Genomic DNA, 22,195 nt, shown 5'->3' with positions numbered 1-22,195 from the left:
ACAGCGGCCCTACTTTATCAGGGTTGCCGGCTTTATTATAAACATGATAATATATACATTGTCAAAATATGTACATCATAAGAGTCGGTGGCTCAAGTGTAGTAAGGCCAAAGATGAGCAATATTCCATGGCCAGCGGGTCTCCTCCTCCGACTTACGTGAATCCTTGTGGTCTCGAATATCAATGAGGTAGTATGACCCATTGTTCAAATTCTTGCTGACCACAAAGGGTCCTTCCGAAGGTGGGGATAGCTTGTGCATATCAGTCTGATCCTGGATAAGCCGGAGCACCAAGTCACCTTCTTGAAAGGTTCTGGTCTTAACCCAGCGGTTGTGATAACAGCGTAGATCTTGTTGGTAAATTGCCGAGTGAGCCGCCGCAAGGTCACGCTCCTCATCTAATAGGTCAAGTGCATCCTGATGTGCTTTTTCATTATCAGCTTCAACATAAGCTGCCATGCGGGGCGAGTCGTGACGGATGTCACTAGGGAGAACCGCCTCTGCTCCGTAAACCATGAAGAAAGGCGTGTAACCCGTAGATCTATTGGGGGTAGTATTGATACTCCATAGCACTGAAGGTAACTCCTCCATCCAACAACCCAGCGTCCTCTGCAAAGGAACCATAAGTCGGGGCTTGATGCCTCCCAAAATTTCTTGATTGGCTCTTTTAGCTTGACCATTGGATTGGGGGTGAGCTACTGACGACACATCAAGTCGAATATGCTCACGTTGACAAAATTCTTTCATAGCACCTTTGGACAGCCGCGTCACACTTACTAACCGGCTCTGCTTCGACCCACTTTGTGAATTTGTCAACCGCCATCAAAAGGTGGGTCTTTTTATCCTTGGAACTTTTAAAAGGCCCAACCATATCAAGCCCCCAAACTGCAAACAACCAAATAATTGGAATCATCCTCAATTCTTGAGCCGGCACGCGAGCTCGCCGTGAAAATTTCTGACAACCATCACATTTACTGACTAAATCCTCTGCATCAGCATGAGCCGTCAGCCAATAAAATCCATGACGAAAAGCTTTAGCCACGAGAGATTTAGAACTGGCATGATGACCACGATATCCTTCATGAGTCTCACGAAGAATCTCACGCCCTCTTCTAGAGAGACGCATCATTGAAACGCCCCAGTAAAACTGCAATGGTGCAGCTCCCCGTTAACGATTGTCATTGACTTGGACCGCCGGGTTATCTGTCTGGCCAAAGTTTCATCCTCAAGTAACTCGCCCCGGGTTATATAAGCCAAATATGGAAGTGTCCAATCAGGAATAGCGTGAAGAGCCGCCACCAATTGTGCTTCCGGGTCAGGAATAGCCAGATCTTCCTCTGTAGGCAATTTGACAGAAGCATTATGCAGAATATCCAAGAAAGTGTTAGGTGGCACCGATTTACGCTGGGACCCTAACCGGCTTAAGGCATCAGCCGCCTCATTTTTCCTGCGGTCAATGTGTTCCACTTGATAACCCTTGAAGTGCCCAGCAATAGCGTCAACTTCGCGACGATAAGCCGCCATGAGTGGATCCTTAGAATCTCATTTTCGTGAAACTTGCTGAGCCACCAAGTCCGAGTCGCCGAAACATCTCACCCGGCTTAAGTTCATCTCCTTAGCCATCTGAAGACCATGGAGCAAGGCTTCATACTCAGCTGCATTGTTAGTACAGGGAAACAACAACCTTAAAACATAACAAAACATGTCACCTCTAGGGGAAGCTAAGACAACTCCAGCCCTCGAGCCCTCCAATTGCCTAGACCCATCAAAGTGAATAGTCCAATATGTGTTATCTGGCTTCTCTTCAGGCATCTGTAGTTCTGTCCAGTCATTGATGAAATCCACAAGTGCTTGAGACTTGATGGCTGTGCAAGGCATATACTTCAAACCATGAGGTCCAAGTTCAATGGCCACTTGGATACCCGACCTGTAGCTTCTCTGTTTTGAATAATATCCCCTAAAGGAGCAGAACTAACTACAGTGATGGGATGACCAAAAAAATATTGCTTAAGCTTCCGACTGGCCGTGAACACCCCATAAACGAGCTTCTGCCAGTGCAGATACCTCTGCTTGGACTCAATGAGTACTTCACTGATATAGTAAATCGGCCGTTGAACCGGATATTCCTTGCATGCTTCCTTCTGTTCCGCCACAACAGCTACACTGACAGCCCGGGCGTTAGCAGCCACATATAATAACAACGGCTCCTTATCAATAGGAGCAGCAAGGACTGGCGGCTCAGCTAGCTGTTTCTTCAAAGGTTCAAACGCATCATTAGCAGCTTCACTCCAGACAAAGTGATCTGTTTTCTTCATCATCTGGTACAGTGGTATGGCCTTCTCACCCAACCGGCTTATGAACCAGCTTAAGGCAGCAATACGACCCGCCAGACATTGAATATCATTGATACACGTCGGCTTTGCCAAAGAGGTAATGGCCTTGATCTTCTTCGGGTTAGCTTCAATGCCCCTGTTATAAACCAGAAAATCCAAAAGCTTGCCTGCCGGCGCACCAAAAATGCACTTGGTTGCGTTAAGCATCATCTTGTAGACCCAGAGACTGTTGAAGGTCTCCTTCAAATTGTTGGGGAACGTAGTAATTTCAAAAAAAATCCTATGCACACGCAAGATCATGGTGATGCATAGCAATGAGAGGGGAGAGTATTGTCCATGTACCCTCGTAGACCGTAAGCGGAAGCGTTAGCACAATGCGGTTGATGTAGTCGTACGCCTTCACGATCCGACCGATCCAAGTACCGAACGTACGACACCTCCGAGTTCAGCACACGTTTAGCTTGATGACGTTCCACGAACTCCGATCCAGCAGAGCTTTGCTGGAGAGTTCCGTCAGCACAACGGCGTGATGACGGTGTTGATGATGCTACCGACGTAGGGCTTCGCCTAAGCACTGCTACGATATTACCGAGGTGGAATATGGTGGAGGGGGGCACTGCACACGGCTGGGAAAGATCAACAGATCAACTTGTGTGTCTAGAGGTGCCCCCCTGCCCCCATATATAAAGGAGCAAGGGGGGAGGGGCGGCCGGCCAAGGAGGGCGTGCCAAGGGGGGAGTCCTACTCCCACCGGGAGTAGGACTCCACCTTTCCTTGTTGGAGTAGGAGAAGGGAAGGAAGGGAGAGAGGAGGAGAAGGAAAGAAGGAGGGCGCCGCCCCCCCTCCTTGTCCAATTCGGACTTGAGGGGGCATGCGGCTGCCCTGGCCGCCCCTCCTCTTCTCCCAGCAAGGCCCAATAGGCCCAATATACTCCCCGGGGGGTTCCGGTAACCCCCGGTACTCCGGTAAATGTCCGAAACCTCCCGAAACACTTCCGGTGTCCGAACATAGTCATCCAATATATCAATCTTTATGTCTCGACCATTTCGAGACTCCTCGTCATGTCCGTGATCATATCCGGGACTCCGAACTACCTTTGGTACATCAAAATACAAAAACTCATAATACCGATCGTCACCAAACTTTAAGCGTGCGGACCCTATGGGTTCGAGAACTATGTAGACATGACCAAGACACGTCTCCGGTCAATAAACAATAGCGGAACCTGGATGCTCATATTGGTTCCCACATATTCTATGAAGATCTTTATCGGTCAAACTGCATAACTACATACGTTGTTCCCTTTGTCATCGGTATGTTACTTGCCCGAGATTTGATCGTCGGTATCTCAATACCTAGTTCAATCTCATTACCGGCAAGTCTCTTTACTCGTTATGTAATGCATCATCCCGCAACTAACTATTAGTCACATTGCTTGCAAGGCTTATAGTGATGTGCATTACCGAGAGGGCCCAGAGATACCTCTCCAACAATCGGAGTGACAAATCCTAAGCTCGAAATACATCAACTCAACAAGTACTTTCAGAGACACCTGTAGAGCACCTTTATAATCACCTAGTTATGTTGTGACTTTTGGTAGCACACAAAGTGTTCCTCCGGTAAGCGGGAGTTACATAATCTCATAGTCATAGGAACATGTATAAGTCATGAAGAAAGCAATAGCAACATACTAAACGATCAAGTGCTAAGCTAACGAAATGGGTCAAGTCAATCACATCATTCTTCTAATGATGTGAACCCATTTATCAAATGATAACTCATATCTATGGTTAGGAAACTCAACCATCTTTGATCAATGAGCTAGTCAAGTAGAGGCATACTAGTGACACTATGTTTGTCTATGTATTCACACATGTATTATGTTTTCGGTTAATACAATTCTAGCATGAATAATAAACATTTATTATGATATGAGGAAATAAATAATAACTTTATTATTGCCTCTAGGGCATATTTCCTTCAGTCTCCTACTTGCACTAGAGTCAATAATCTAGATTACATAGTAATGATTCTAACACCCATGGAGTCTTGGTGCTGATCATGTTTTGCTCGTGGAAGAGGCTTAGTCAACGGGTCTGCAACATTCAGATCCGTATGTATCTTGCAAATCTCTATGTCTCCCACGTGGACATGGTCCCGGATGGAGTTGAAGCGTCTCTTGATGTGCTTGGTTCTCTTGTGAAATCTGGATTCCTTTGCCAAGGCAATTGCACTAGTATTGTCACAAAAGATTTTCATTGGACCCAATGCAGTAGGTATGACACCTAGATCAGATATGAACTCCTTCATCCAGACAACTTCATTTGTTGCTTCTGAAGCAGCTATGTACTCCGCTTCTCACATAGATCCCGCCACGACGCTTTGTTTAGAATTGCACCAACTGACAGCTCCACCGTTCAATATAAACACGTATCCGGTTTACGATTTAGAATCATCCGGATCAGTGTTAAAGCTTGCATTAATGTAACCATTTACGACTAGTTCTTTGTCAACTCCATAAACGAGAAACATATCCTTAGTCCTTTTCAGGTATTTCAGGATGTTCTTGACCGCTGTCCAGTGACCCACTCCTGGATTACTTTGGTACCTCCCTGCTAAACTAATAGCAAGGCACACATCAGGTCTGGTCCACAGCATTGCATACATGATAGAGCCTATGGCTGAAGCATAGGGAACATCTTTCGTTTTCTCTCTATCTTCTGTAGTGGTTGGGCATTGAGTCTGACTCAACTTCACACCTTGTAATACAGGCAAGAACCCTTTCTTTGCTTGTCTATTTTGAACTTCTTCAAAACTCTATCAAGGTATGTGCTTTGTGAAAGTCCAATTAAGCGTCTTGATCTATCTCTATTGATCTTGATGCCCAATATATAAGCAGATTCACCGAGGTCTTTCATTGAATTTTTTTATTCAAGTATCCTTTTATGCTATCCAGAAATTCTATAACATTTCCAATCAACAATATGTTGTCCACATATAATATTAGAAATGCTACAGAGCTCCCAGTCACTTTCTTGTAAATACAGGCTTCTCCAAAAGTCTATATAAAACCATATGCTTTGATCACACTATCAAAGCGTTTATTCCAACTCCGAGAGGCTTGCACCAGTCCATAAATGGATCGCTGGAGCTTGCATACTTTTTTAGCACCTTTCGAATTGACAAAACCTTCTGGTTGCATCATATACAACTCTTCTTCTAGAAATCCATTCAGGAATGCAGTTTTGACATCCATTTGCCAAAATTCATAATCATAAAATGCGGCAATTGCTAACATGATTCGGACAGACTTAAGCATCGCTACGGGTGAGAAAGTCTCATCGTAGTCAACCCCTTGAACTTGTCGAAAACCTTTCGCAATAAGTCGAGCTTTGTAGACAGTAACATTACCATCAGCGTCAGTCTTCTTCTTGAAGATTCATTTATTCTCGATGGCTTGCCGATCATCGGGCAAGTCAACCAAAGTCCACACTTTGTTCTCATACATGGATCCCATCTCAGATTTCATGGCCTCAAGCCATTTTGCAGAATCTGGGCTCATCATCACTTACTCATAGTTCATAGGTTCGCCATGGTCAAGTAACATGACCTCCACAATAGGATTACCGTACCACTCTGGTGCGGATCTTACTCTGGTTGACCTACGAGGTTCGGTAGTAACTTGATCTGAAGTTTCATGATCAATATCATTAGCTTCCTCACTAATTGGTGTAGGCGTCACAGGACCCGGTTTCTATGATGAACTACTTTCTAATAAGGGAGCAGGTACAGTTACCTCATCAAGTTCTACTTTACTCCCACTCACTTCTTTCGAGAGAAACTCCTTCTCTAGAAAGGATCCATTCTTAGCAACGAATGTCTTGCCTTCGGATTTGTGATAGAAGGTGTACCCAACAATTTCTTTGGGTATCCTATGAAGACACATTTCTTCGATTTGGGTTCGAGCTTATCAGGTTGAAGCTTTTTCACATAAGCATCGCAGCCCCAAACTTTAAGAAATGACAACTTTGGTTTCTTGCCAAACCATAGTTCATAAGGCGACGTCTCAACGGATTTTGATGGTGCCCTATTTAACGTGAATGCAGCCGTCTCTAAAGCATAACCCCGAAATGATAGCGGTAAATCAGTAAGAGACATCATAGATCGCACCATATCTAGTAAAGTACGATTACGACGTTCGGACACACCATTACATTGTGCTGTTCCGGGTGGCGTGAGTTGTGAAACTATTCCACATTGTTTCAAATGTAGACCAAACTCGTAACTCAAATATTCTCCTCCACGATCAGATCATAGAAACTTTATTTTCTTGTTACGGTGATTTTCCACTTCACTCTGAAATTCTTTGAACTTTTCAAATGTTTCAGACTTATGTTTCATTAAGTAGATATACCCATATCTGCTCAAGTCATCTGTGAAGGTGAGAAAATAACAATAACCACTGCGAGCCTCAATATTCATTGGACCACATACATCATTATGTATGATTTCCAATAAATCTGTTGCTCGCTCCATAGTTCCGGAGAACGGCATTTTAGTAATCTTACCCATGAGGCATGGTTCACAAGTACCATGTGATTCGTAATCAAGTGATTCCAAAAGTCCATTAGTATGGAGTTTCTTCATGCGCTTTACACCAATATGACCCAAACGGTGGTGCCACAAATAAGTTGCACTATCATAATCAACTCTGCATCTTTTGGCTTCAACATTATGAATATGTGTATCACTACTATCGAGATTCAACAAAAATAGACCACTCTTCAAGGGTGCATGACAATAAAAGATATTACTCATATAAATAGAACAACCATTATTCTCAGATTTAAATGAATAACTGTCTCGCATCAAACAAGATCCAGATATAATGTTCATGCTCAACGCTGGCACCAAATAACAATTATTTAGGTCTAAAACTAATCCCAAAGGTAGATGTAGAGGTAGCGTGCCGACGGTGATCACATCGACTTTGGAACCATTTCCCAGGCGCATCGTCACCTCGTCCTTAGCCAGTCTTCTCTTAATCTATATTCCCTGTGTCGAGTTGCAACTATTAGCAACAGAACCAGTATCAAATACCCACGTGCTACCGCGAGCTTTGATAAGGTACACATCAATAACATGTATATCACATATACCTTTGTGCACCTTGTCATCCTTCTTATCCGCCAAATACTTGAGGCAGTTCCGCTTCCAGTGACCAGTCTGCTTGCAGTAGAAGCACTCAGTCTCAGGCTTAGGTCCAGACTTGGGTTTCTTCTCTTGAGCACCAACTTGTTTTCCGTTCTTCTTGGAGTTCCCTTTCTTCTTCCCTTTACCCTTTTTCTTGAAACTGGTGGTCTTGTTGACCATCAACACTTGATGCTCCTTTTTGATTTCTACCTCCGCAGCCTTTAGCATTGCGAAGAGCTCGGGAATTGTCTTGTTCATCCCTTGCATATTATAGTTCATCACAAAGCTCTTGTAGCTTGGTGGCAGTGATTGAAGAATTCTGTCAATGACACTATCATCCAGAAGATTAACTCCCAGTTGAATCAAGTGATTGTTATACCCAGACATTTTGAGTATATGTTCACTGACAGAACTATTCTCCTCCATCTTACAGCTGTAGAACTTATTGGAGACTTCATATCTCTCAATCCGGGCATTTGCTTGAAATATTAACTTCAACTCCTGGAACATCTCATATGCTCCATGACGTTCAAAATGTCGTTGAAGTCCCGGTTCTAAGCCGTAAAGCATGGCACACTGAACTATCGAGTAGTCATCAGCTTTGCTCTGCCAAACATTCACAACATCTGCAGTTTCATCTGCAGCAGGCCTGGCACCCAGCGGTGCTTCCAGGACGTAATTCTTCTATGCAGCAATGAGGATAATCCTCAAGTTACGGACCCAGTCCGTGTAATTGCTACCATCATATTTAAACTTTGCTTTCTCAAGGAACGCATTAAAATTCAACGGAACAACAGCACGGGCCATCTATCTACAACAACATAGACAAGAAAAATACTATCAGGTACTAAGTTCATGATAAATTTAAGTTCAATTAATCATATTACTTAAGAACTCCCACTTAGGTAAACATCTCTCTAATCATCTAAGTGATCACGTGATCCAAATCAACTAAACCATAACCGATCATCACGTGAAATGGAGTAGTTTTCAATGGTGACCATCACTATGTTGATCATATCTACTATATGATTCACGCTCGACCTTTCGGTCTCAGTGTTCCGAAGCCATATCTGCATATGCTAGACTCGTCAAGTTTAACCCGAGTATTATGCGTGTGCAAACTGGCTTGCACCCGTTGTAGATGAACGTAGAGATTACCACACACGATCATCACATGGTGTCTCAGCACGACAAACTTTGGCAACAGTGCATACTCAGGGAGAACACTTTTACCTTGAAATTTAGTGAGAGATCATCTTATAGTGCGACCGTCAATCAAAGCAAAATAAGATGCATAAAGGATAAACATCACATGCAATCAATATAAGTGATATGATATGGCCATCATCATCTTGTGCTTGTGATCTTCATCTCCGAAGCACCGTCATGATCACCATCGTCACCGGCGCGACACCTTGATCTCCATCGTAGCATCGTTGTCGTCTCGCCAACTATTGCTTCTATGACTATCGCTACCGCTTAGTGATAAAGTAAAGCAATTACAGGGTGATTTCATTGCATACAATAAAGCGACAACCATATGGCTCCTGCCAGTTGCCGATAACTCTGTTACAAAACATGATCATCTCATACAATAAAATTTAGGATCATGTCTTGACCATATCACTGAAGGAAATATGCCCTAGAGGCAATAATAAAGTTATTATTTATTTCCTCATATCATGATAAATGTTTATTATTCATGCTAGAATTGTATTAACCGGAAACATGATACATGTGTGAATACATAGACAAACATATAGTCACTAGTATGCCTCTACTTGACTAGCTCATTAATCAAAGATGGTTATGTTTCCTAACCATAGACATGTGTTGTCATTTGATTAATGGGATCACATCATTAGGAGAATGATGTGATTGACATGACCCATTCCGTTAGCCTAGCACTTGATCGTTTAGTATATTGCTATTGCTTTCTTCATGACTTATACATGTTCCTGTAACTATGAGATTATGCAACTCCCGTTTACCGTAGGAACACTTTGGGTGCTACCAAACGTCACAACGTAACTGGGTGATTATAAAGGAGTACTACAGGTGTCTCCAAAGGTACATGTTGGGTTGGCGTATTTCGAGATTAGGTTTTGTCACTCCGATTGTCGGAGAGGTATCTCTGGGCCCTCTCGGTAATGCACATCACTATAAGCCTTGCAAGCAATGTAGCTAATGAGTTAGTTACGGAATGATGCATTACGTAACGAGTAAAGAGACTTGCCGGTAATGAGATTGAACTAGGTATTAGATACCGATGATCGAATCTCGGGCAAGTATCATGCCGATGACAAAGGGAACAACGTATGTTGTTATGCAGTTTGACCGATAAAGATCTTCGTAGAATATGTAGGAGCCAATATGAGCATCCAGGTTCTGCTATTGGTTATTGACCGAGAATAGTTCTAGGTCATGTCTACATAGTTCTCGAACCCGTAGGGTCCGCACGCTTAACGTTACGATGATAGTTTTATTACGAGTTTATATATTTTGATGTACCGAAGGTTGTTCGGAGTCCCGGATGTTATCCAGGACATGACGAGGAGTCTCGAAATGGTTGAGACATAAAGATTGATATATTGGAAGCCTACATTTGGATATCGGAATTGTTCCGGGAGAAACCGGGATTTTTCCAGAGTACCGGGGGGTTACCGGAACCCCCTCGGGGGTTATTGGGCCTACATGGGCCATGAGGGAGAAGAGGAGGGCCGGCCAGGGCAGGCCGTGCGCCCCCTCCCCCCCTAGTCCGAATAGGACAAGGAGGGGGGGCGGCGCCCCCCCCCCTTTCCTCTTTCCCCTTCCCCCTTTCCTTCTCCACCAAGGCAAGAGGGGGGAGTCCTACTCCCGGTGGGAGTAGGACTCCTCCAGGCGCACCCCTTGGGGGCCGGCCGCACCTCCCCCTCCCTCCTTTATATACGGGGCAGGGGGGCACCCTAGAACACACAAGTTGATCTACGTGATCGTTCCTTAGCCGTGTGCGGTGCGCCCCTCCACCATATTCCACCTCGGTCATATCGTCGCGGAGTTTAGGCGAAGCCCTACGCCGGTAGAACATCATCATCGTCACCACGCCGTCGTGCTGACGGAACTCATCCCCGACACTTTGCTGGATCGGAGTCCGGGGATCGTCATCGAGCTGAATGTGTGCTGAACTCGGAGGTGCCGTACATTCGGTACTTGGATCGATCGGATCGTGAAGACGTACGACTACATCAACCGCGTTGTCATAACGCTTCCGCTTACGATCTACGAGGGTACGTGGACATTACTCTCCCCTCTCGTTGCTATGCATCACCATGATCTTGCGTGTGCGTAGGAATTTTTTTGAAATTACTACGTTCCCCAACAGTGGCATCCGAGCCTGGTTTTATGCGTAGATGTCATATGCACGAGTAGAACACAAGTGAGTTATGGGCGATACAAGTCATACTGCTTACCAGCATGTCATACTTTGGCTCAGCGGTATTGTGAGATGAAGTGGCCCGGACCGACATTACGCGTATGCTTACGCGAGACTGGTTTCACCGTTACGAGCACTCGTGCTTAAAGGTGACTGGCGGTTGTCTGTCTCTCTCACTTTAGCTGAATCGAGTGTGGCTACGCCCGGTCCTTGCGAAGGTTAAAACAGCATTAACTTGACGAACTATCATTGTGGTTTTGATGCGTAGGTAAGAACGGTTCTTGCTAAGCCAGTAGTAGCCACGTAAAATTTGCAACAACAAAGTAGAGGACGTCTAACTTGTTTTTGCAGGGCATGTTGTGATGTGATATGGTCAAGACGTGATGCTATATTTTATTGTATGAGATGATCATGTTTTGTAACCTAAGTTATCGGCAACTGGCAGGAGCCATATGGTTGTCGCTTTATTGTATGAAATGCAAACGCCTTGTAATTGCTTTACTTTATCACTAAGCGGTAGCAATAGTCGTAAAGCAATAGATGGCGTAACGACAACGATGCTATGATGGAGATCAAGGTGTCGTGCCAGTGACGATGGTGATCACGACGGTGCTTCAAAGATGGAGATCACAAGCACAAGATGATGATGGCCATATCATATCACTTATATTGATTGCATGTGATGTTTATCCTCTTGCTTTGATTGACGGTAGCATTTTAAGATGATCTCTCACAAAATTATCAAGAAGTGTTCTCCCTGAGTATGCACCATTGCGAAAGTTCTTCGTGCTGAGACACCACATGATGATCGGGTGTGATAGGCTCTACGTTCAAATACAACGGGTGCAAAACAGTTGCACACGCGGAATACTCGGTTTAAACTTGACGAGCCTAGCATATAACAGATATGGCCTCGGAACACGGAGACCGAAAGTTCAAGCGTGAATCATATAGTAGATATGATCAACATATTGATGTTCACCGTTGAAACTACTCCATCTCACGTGACGATCGGACATGGTGTAGTTGATATGGATCACGTAATCACTTAGAAGATTAGAGGGATGTATATCTAAGTGGGAGTTCTCAAGTAATATGATTAATTGAACTTAAATTTATCATGAACTTAGTACCTAATAGTATTTTGCTTGTCTATGTTTGTTGTAGATAGATGGCTCGTGCTGTTGTTCCGTTGAATTTTAATGCGCTCCTTGAGAAAGAAAAGTTGAAAGATGATGGTAGCAATTACACAGACTGGGTCCATAACCTGAGGATTATCCTCATTGCTGCACAGAAGAATTACATCCTGGAAACACCGCTGGGTGCCAGGCCTGCTGCTAATGCAACTAACGACGTTAAGAACGTCTGGCAGAGCAAAGCTGATGACTACTCGATAGTTCAGTGTGCCATGCTTTACGGCTTAGAACCGGGTCTTCAACGACGTTTTGAACGTCATGGAGCATATGAGATGTTCCAGAAGTTGAAGTTAATATTTCAAGCAAATGCCCGGATTGAGAGATATGAAGTCTCCAATAAGTTCTATAACTGCAAGATGGAGGAGAATAGTTCTGTCAGTGAACACATACTCAAAATGTCTGGGTATAATAATCACTTGATTCAACTGGGAGTTAATCTTCCTGATGATAGTGTCATTGACAGAATTCTTCAATCACTGCCACCAAGCTACAAGAGCTTCGTGATGAACTATAATATGCAAGGTATGGACAAGACTATTCCCGAGCTCTTCGCAATGCTAAAAGCCGCGGAGGTAGAAATCAAGAAGGAGCATCAAGTGTTGATGGTTAACAAGACCACCAGTTTCAAGAAAAAGGGCAAAGGGAAGAAGAAGGGGAACTTCAAGAAGAACAGCAAACAAGTTGCTGCTCAAGAGAAGAAACCCAAGTCTGGACCTAAGCCTGAGACTGAGTGCTTCTACTGCAAGCAGACTGGACACTGGAAGCGGAACTGCCCCAAGTATTTGGCGGATAAGAAGGATGGCAAAGTGAACAAAGGTATATGTGATATACATGTTATTTATGTGTACCTTACTAATGCTCGCAGTAGTACCTGGGTATTTGATACTGGTTCTGTTGCTAATATTTGCAACTCGAAACAGAGACTACGGATTAAGCAAAGATCGTCTAAGGACGAGGTGACGATGCGCGTGGGAAATGGTTGCAAAGTCGATGTGATCGCGGTCGGCACGCTACCTCTACATCTACCATCGGGATTAGTTTTAGACCTAAATAATTGTTATTTGGTGCCAGCGTTGAGCATGAACATTATATCTGGATCTTGTTTGATGCGAGACGGTTATTCATTTAAGTCAGAGAATAATGGTTGTTCTATTTATATGAGTAATATCTTTTATGGTCATGCACCCTTGAAGAGTGGTCTATTTTTATTGAATCTCGATAGTAGTGATACACATATTCATAGTGTTGAAATCAAAAGATATAGAGTTGATAATGATAGTGCAACTTATTTGTGGCATTGTTGTTTAGGTCATATCAGTGTAAAGCGCATGAAGAAACTCCATACTGATGGGCTTTTGGAATCACTTGATTATGAATCACTTGGTACTTGCGAACCGTGCCTCATGGGCAAGATGACTAAAACGCCGTTCTCCGGAACTATGGAGCGAGCAACTGATTTGTTGGAAATCATACATACTGATGTTTGTGGTCCAATGAATGTTGAGGCTCGCGGCGGGTATCATTATTTTCTCACATTCACAGATGATTTGAGCAGATATGGGTATATCTACTTAATGAAACACAAGTCTGAAACATTTGAAAAGTTCAAAGAATTTCAGAGTGAAGTGGAAAATCATCATAACAAGAAAATAAAATTTCTACGATCTGATCGTGGAGGAGAATATTTGAGTTACGAGTTTGGTCTACATTTGAAACAATGTGGAATAGTTTCGCAACTCACGCCACCCGGAACACCACATTTGAAACCGGGATTTTTCCGGAGTACCGGGGGGTTACCGGAAACCCCCCCGGGGGTTATTGGGCCTACATGGGCCACGAGGGAGAAGAGGAGGGCCGGCCAGGGCAGGCCGCGCGCCCCCTCCCCCCTAGTCCGAATAGGACAAGGAGGGGGGGCGGCGCCCCCGTTTCCTCTTTCCCCTCCCCCCTTTCCTTCTCCACCAAGTCAAGAGGGGGGAGTCCTATTCCCGGTGGGAGTAGAACTCCTCCAGGCGCACCCCTTGGGGGCCGGCCGCACCTCCCCCTCCCTCCTTTATATACGGGGGAAGGGGGGCACCCTAGAACACACAAGTTGATCTACGTGATCGTTCCTTAGCTGTGTGCGGTGCCCCCTTCCACCATATTCCACCTCAGTCGTATCGTCGCAGAGTTTAGGCGAAGCCCTGCGCCGGTAGAACATCATCATCGTCACCATGCTGTCGTGCTGACGGAACTCATCCCCGACACTTTGCTGGATCGGAGTCCGGGTATCATCGAGCTGAACATGTGCTGAACTCGGAGGTGCCATACGTTCGGTACTTGGATCGGTCGGATTTTGAAGACATACGACTACATCAACCGCGTTGTCATAACGCTTCCGCTTACTGTCTACGAGGGTACGTGGACATTACTCTCCCCTCTTGTTGCTATGCATCACCATGATCTTGCGTGTGCGTAGGAATTTTTTTGAAATTACTACGTTCCCCAACAATCACATCACAGCATGCCCTACAAAAACAAGTTAGACGTCCTCTACTTTGTTGTTGCAAGTTTTATGTGGCTGCTATGGGCTGAGCAAGAACCGTTCTTACCTACGCATCAAAACCACAACGATAGTTCATCAAGTTAGTGTTGTTTTAACCTTCTCAAGGACCGGGCGTAGTCACACTCGGTTCAACTAAAGTTGGAGAAACTGACACCCGCCAGCCACCTGTGTGCAAAGCACGTCGGTAGAACCAGTCTCGCGTAAGCGTACGCGTAATGTCGGTCCGGGGCGCTTCATCCAACAATAACACCGAACCAAAGTATGACATGCTGGTAAGCAGTATGACTTGTATCGCCCACAGCTCACTTGTGTTCTACTCGTGCATATAACATCTACGCATAAACCAGGCTTGGATGCCACTGTTGGGGAACATAGTAATCTCAAAAAAATCCTAGGCACATGCAAGATCATGGTGATGCATAGCAACGAGAGGGGAGAGTGTTGTCCACGTACCCTCGTAGACTGTAAGCGGAAGCATCAGCACAACGCGCTTGATGTAGTCATACGTCTTCACGATCCGACCGATCCAAGTACCGAACGTACATCACCTCCGAGTTCAGCACACGTTTAGCTCGATGACGTCCCATGAACTCTGATCCAGCAGAGCTTTGCGGGAGAGTTCCATCAGCACGACGGCGTGATGTTGTTGTTGATGATGCTACCTACGCAGGGCTTCACCTAAGCACCACTACGATATTACCGAGGTGGAATATGGTGGAGGGGGCACTGCACACGGCTGGGAGAGATCAACAGATCAACTTGTGTGTCTAGAGGTGCCCCCCTGCCCCCGTATATAAAGGAGCAAGGGGGGAGAGGCGGCCGACCAAGGAGGGCACGCCAAGGGCGGAGTCCTACTCCCACCGGGAGTAGGACTCTGTTGGAAATATGCCCTAGAGGCAATAATAAAATGGTTATTATTATATTTCCTTGTTCATGATAATTGTCTATTGTTCATGCTATAATTGTATTAACTGGAAACCATAACACATGTGTGAATACATAGACCACAACATGTCCCTAGTGAGCCTCTAGTTGACTAGCTCGTTGATCAATAGATGGTTATGGTTTCCTGACCATGGACATAGGATTTCATTGATAACGGGATCACATCATTAGGAGAATGATGTGATGGACAAGACCCAATTCTAAGCCTAGCACAAGATCGTATAGTTTGTTTGCTAAAAGCTTTTCTAATGTCAAGTATCATTTCCTTAGACCATGAGATTGTGCAACTCCCGAATACCATAGGAATGCTTTGGGTGTGCCAAATGTCACAAGTAACTGGGTGGCTATAAATGTGCACTACGGGTATCTCCGAAAGTGTCTGTTGGGTTGGCACGAATCGAGACTGGGATTTGTCACTCCGTGTGACGGAGAGGTATCTCTGGGCCCACTCGGTAATGCATCATCATAATGAGCTCAATGTGACTAAGTAGTTAGTCACGGGATCATGCATTACGGAACGAGTAAAGTGACTTGCCGGTAACGAGATTGAACGAGGTATTGGGATACCGACGATCGAATCTCGAGCAAGTAACATACCGACTGACAAAGGAAATTGTATACGGGATTGCTTGAATCCTCGACATTGTGGTTCATCCGATGAGATCATCGTGGAACATGTGGGAAACAACATGGGTATCCAGATCCCGATGTTGGTTATTGGCCGGAGAGATGTCTCGGTCATGTCTGCATGGTTCTCGAACCAGTAGGGTCTACACACTTAAGGTTTGGTGACGCTAGAGTTGTTATGGGAAATAGTATGTGGTTACCAAAGTTTGTTCGGAGTCCTGGATGAGATCCCGGACGTGAAGAGGAGCTCTGGAATGGTCCGGAGGTGAATATCGGTATATTGGACGAAGGGTATTGGAGTCCGGAATTGTTCCGGGGGTACCAGGTGATGACCAGCGTGTCCGAAAGGGGTTTCGGAGGCCCCGGCAAGTGCTGGGGGGCCTTATGGGCCAAGGGGAGGGGGCACATCAGCCCACTAAGGGGCTGAGAGCCCCTCCCATCCCATCTCACGTAACCTGGAGAGGTAGGGGCGCCACCCCTAGGGCACCCTCCCCTCCCGGCTTGGGGGGCAAGTTTCCTAGGGGGTGGGGGTGCCCAAACCCATCTAGGGTTTCCCCTGGCCGGCGCCCCCTCCTCTAGATCCATCAAGAGGGGCCGGCCCCCTCTTCCCTTCCCCCTATATATAGTGAGGGGGTGGGAGGGCAGCCACACCCTTCCCCTGACGCAGCCCCTCCCTCCTCCAACACCTACTCCTCCTCCGTAATGCTTGGCGAAGCCCTGTCGAAGAACCACGAGCTCCATCACCACCACGCCGTCGTGCTGTCGGAGTTCTCCCTCAACTTCTCCTCTCCCCTTGCTGGATCAAGAAGGAGGAGATGTCCCCGGGTTGTACATGTGTTGAACATGGACGCGCCGTCCGTTCGGCGCTAGATCGGATCTTCTGCGATTTGAGTCCCCGCGAGTACGACTCCTTCATCCACGTTCTTTCAACGCTTCTGTATCGCGATCTTCAAGGGTATGAAGATGCACTCCCCTCTCTATCGTTGCTAGTCACTCCATAGATTGATCTTCGTGATGCGTAGAAAATTTTGAATTTCTGCTACATTCCCCAACAGTGGCATCATGAGCTAGGTCTATGTGTAGTTTCTATGCATGAGTAGAACACAAGTTGTTGTGGGCATCGATTTTGTCAATTTACTTGCCACTACTAGTCTTATCTTGATTCGGCGGCATTGTGGGATGAAGCGACCTGGACCGACCTTACACGTATGCTTACGTGAGATTGGTTCCACCGACTGACATGCACTAATTGCATAAGGTGGCTAGCAGGTGTCTGTCTCTCCCACTTTAGTCGGATTGGATTCGATGAAAAGGGTCCTTATGAAGGGTAAATAGCAATTGGCATATCACGTTGTGGTTTTAGCGTAGGTAAGAAACGTTCTTGCTAGAAACCTATAGCAGCCATGTAAAACTTGCAACAACAATTAGAGGACATCTAACTTGTTTTTGCAGCATATGCCGTGTGATGTGATATGGCCAAAAGGATGTGATGAATGATATATATGTGATGTATGAGTTTGATCATGTTCTTGTAATAGGAATCACGACTTGCATGTCGATGAGTATGACAACCGGTAGGAGCCATGGGAGTTGTCTTAATTTATTGTATGACCTGCGTGTCATTGAATAACGCCATGTAATTACTTTACTTTATTGCTAAACCGTTTGCCATAGTAGTAGAAGTAATAGTTGGCGAGACAACTTCATGAAGACACGATGATGGAGATCATGATGATGGAGATCATGGTGTCATGCCGGTGACGATAATGATCATGGCGCCCCGAAGATGGAGATCAAAAGGAGCAAAATGATATTGGCCATATCATGTTGCTATTTGATTGCATGAGATGTTTATCATGGTTTTGCATCTTATTTGCTTAGAACAACGGTAGCATAAATAAGATGATCCCTCATAAAATTTCAAGAAAGTGTTCCCCCTAACTGTGCACCGTTGCGAAGGTTCGTTGTTTCGAAGCACCACGTGATGATCGGGTGTGATAGATTCTTACGTTTGCATACAACGGGTGTAAGCCAGATTTACACATGCAAAACACTTAGGTTGACTTGACGAGCCTAGCTTGTACAGACATGGCCTCGGAACACAAGAGACCGAAAGGTCGAACATGAGTCGTATAGCAGATGTGATCAACATGAAGATGTTCACCGATGATGACTAGTCCGTCTCACGTGATGATCGGACACAGCCTAGTTGACTCGGATCATGTATCACTTAGATGACTAGAGGGATGTCTATCTAAGTGGGAGTTCATTAAATAATCAGATGAACTTAATTATCATGAACATAGTCAAAAGGTCTTTGTAAATTATGTCTAGCCTACGCTTTAGTTCTACTGTTTTAGATATGATCTTAGAGAAAATTTAGTTGAGAGTTGACAGTAGCAATTATGCGGACTGGGTCCATAAACTGAGGATTGTCCTCATTGCTGCACGGAAGGATTATGTCCTTAATGCACCACTCGATGTGCTGAACCTCGAGCGTCGTTTGTGGATGTTGCGAACATCTGACTTACACGTTTTGATGACTACGTGATAGTTCAGTGTGTAATGTTAAACGGTTTAGAATTGAGGCACCGAAGACATTTTTGAAACGTCGCAGAACATATGAGATGTTCCAAGAGCTGAAATTAGGATTTCAGGCTCGTGCTCACTTCAAGAGGTATGCGACCTCCGACAAGTTTCTTAACCTGCAAACTAAGGGAGAAAAGCTCAATCATTGAGCATGTGCTCAGATTGTCTGAGTACTACAATCACTTGAATCGAGTGGGAGTTAGTCTTCCAGATGAGATAGTGATGGTTCTCCATAGTCACTGCCACCAAGCTATTAGAGCTTCGTGATGAACTATAACATATCAGGGATAGACATGATGATCCTTGAGCAATTCGCGATGTTTGACACCGCGAAAGTAGAAATCAAGTAGGAGCATCAATTGTTGATGGTTAGTAAAACCACTAGTTTCAAGAAGGGCAAGGTTAAGAAGGGATACTTCATGAAACGGCAAATCAGTTGCTGCTCTAGTAAAGAAACCCAGGGTTGAACCCAAACCCGAGACTAAGTGCTTCTATAATGAGGGAACGGTCACTAAAGCAGAACTACCCTAGACACTTGGTAGATGAGAAGGCTGGCAAGGTTGACAGACGTATATTGGATATACCTTGTATTAAATGTGTACTTTACTAGTACTCCTAGTAGCACCAGGGTATTAAGATACCGGTTCGGTTGCTAAGTGTTAGTAACTCGAAATAAAAGAACTACGGAATAAACGGAAACTAGCTAAAGGTGAGATGACGATGTGTGTTGGAAGTGTTTCCAAGGTTGATGTGATCAATCATCGCCTGCTCCCTCTACCATCGAGATTGGTGTTAAACCTAAATAATTGTTATTTGGTGTTTGCATTGAGCATAGACATGATTGGATTATGTTTATCGCAATACGGTTATTCATTTAAGGAGAATAATGGTTACTCTGTTTATTTGAATAATACCTTCAATGGTCTTGCACCTAAAATGAATGGTTTATTGAATCTCGATCGTAGTGATACACATGTGCATACCAAAAGATATAAGATAGTAATGATAGTACCACATACTTGTGGCACTGCCATTTGAGTCATACTGGTATAAAACGCATGAAGAAGCTCCATGTTGATGGATCATTGGACTCACTCATTTTGAAAAGATTGAGACATGCGAACCATGTCTATTGGTATATATGCATGAAGAAACTCCATACAGATGGATTGTTTGGACTCACTTGATTTTGAATCACTTGAGACATGCAAATCATACCACATGGGCAAGATGACTGAAAGGCCTTGTTTTTCAGTGAGATGAAACAAGAGAGCAACTTGTTGGAAGTAATACATTTGATGTGTGCCATCCAATGAGTGTTGAGGCACGAAGTGAATATCGTTATGCTCTTACTTCACATATGATTTGAGTAGATTCTGAGTATATTTACTTGATGAAACACGAGTCTGAATTACTAAAAGGTTCAAGCAATTTCAGAGTGAAGTTGAAGATCATCGTGGCAAGAGGATAAAATGTCTATGATATGATCATAGAGATGAATATCTATGTTACGAGTTTGGTACACAATGAAGACCTGGTGGAAATTGTTTCATAACTAATACCGCCTGGAACACCATAGTGTGATGGTGTGTCCGAACATCATAAATGCACCCTATTGGATATGGTGCATACCATGATGTCTCTTATTGAATTACCACTATTGTTTATCGGTTAGGCATTAGAGACAACCGCATTCACTTTAAATAGGGCACCACGTAATTCCATTGGTATGACTCCGTATGAACTATGGTTTAGAGAAACCTAAGCTGTCATTTCTTAAAAAATTTGGGGCTGTGACGCTTATGTGAAAAGTTTTTCTTGATGAGCTCGAACCCAAATCGGATAAAATGCATCTTCATAGGGCACCCAAAACAGTTGGGTATACCTCCTAATTCTGATCCGAAAGCAAAAGTGATTGTTTCCAGAAATGGGTCCTTTCTCGAGGAAAAGTTTCTCTTGAAAGAATTGAGTGGGAGGATGGTGGAGACTTGATGAGGTTATTGAACCATCACTTCAACTAGTGTGTAGCAGGGCACAGGAAGTTGTTCCTATGGCGCCTACACCAATTGAAGTGGAAGATGGTGATAGTGATCATGAAATTTCAGATCAAGTCACTACAAAACCTCGTAGGTCGACAAGGATGCGTACTACTTCAGAGTGGTACGTAATCCTGTCTTAGAGGTCATGTTGCTAGACAACAATGAACCTACGAGCTATGGAGAAGCGATAGTGGGCCCGGATTCCGATGAATGGCTCGAGGCCATAAAATTGAGAGAGGATCCATGTATGAAAACAAAGTATAGACTTTGGAAGAACTACTCGATGGTCGAAAGGTTGTTGAGTACAGATGGATTTTAAAAGGAAGACAGACAATGATGGTAAGTGTCACCATTAAGAAAGCTCGACTTGTCGCTAAGATGTTTTCCGACAAGTTCAAGGAGTTGACTACAATGAGACTTTCTCATTCATAGCGATGCTAAGAGTCTGTTGGAATTATATTAGCAGTTACTGCATTATTTATGAAATCTTGCAGATAGGATGTCAAAACGTTGTTTCCTCGACGATTTTCTTGAGGAAAGGTTGTATGTGATACAACTAGAAGGTTTTGTCAATCCTGAAAGATGCTAACAAGTATGCAAAGCTCCAGTAATCCTTCTAAGGACTGGAGTAAGCATCTCGGAGATGGAATATACGCTTTGATGAGATGATCAATGATTTTGTGTTTATACCAAGTTTATGAGAAACTTGTATTTCCAAAGAAGTGAGTGGGAGCACTATAGAATTTCTGATGAGTATATGTTGTTAACATATTGTTGATCAGAAATGATGTAGAATTTCTGGAAATCATATAGGGTTATTTGAAAAGTATTTTTCAATGGAAAACCTGGATTAAGCTACATGAACATTGAGCATCAAGATCTATAAGGATAGATCAAAAACGCTTAATAGTACTTTCAAATGAATACATACCATGACAAGATTTTGAAGGAGTTCAAAATAGATCAGCAAAGAAGGAGTTCTTGGTTGTGTTATAAGGTGTGAGTATTGAGTAAGACTCAAGACCTGACCACGGCAGAAGAGAGAGAAAGGACGAAGGTCGTACCCTATGCTTTAGACGTAGGCTCTACAGTATGATATGCTAAGTACCGCACCTGAAGTGTGCCTTGCCATGAGTCAGTCAAGGGGTACAAGAGTGATCCAAGAATGGATCACATGACAGCGGTCAAACTTAACCTTAGTAACTAGTGGACTAAGGAATTTTCTCAATTATGGAGGTGGTAAAAGAGTTCGTTGTAAAGGGTTACGTCGATGCAAACTTTGACACTAATCCGGATGACTCTGAGTAGTAAACCAGA

The sequence above is a fragment of the Triticum aestivum genome, chromosome 4B (genome assembly GCF_018294505.1).
Source record: "Triticum aestivum cultivar Chinese Spring chromosome 4B, IWGSC CS RefSeq v2.1, whole genome shotgun sequence".
NCBI lineage: Eukaryota > Viridiplantae > Streptophyta > Magnoliopsida > Poales > Poaceae > Triticum > Triticum aestivum.
The sequence above is the reverse complement of the archived record's forward strand: the minus strand, read 5'-3'. Positions refer to the sequence as shown.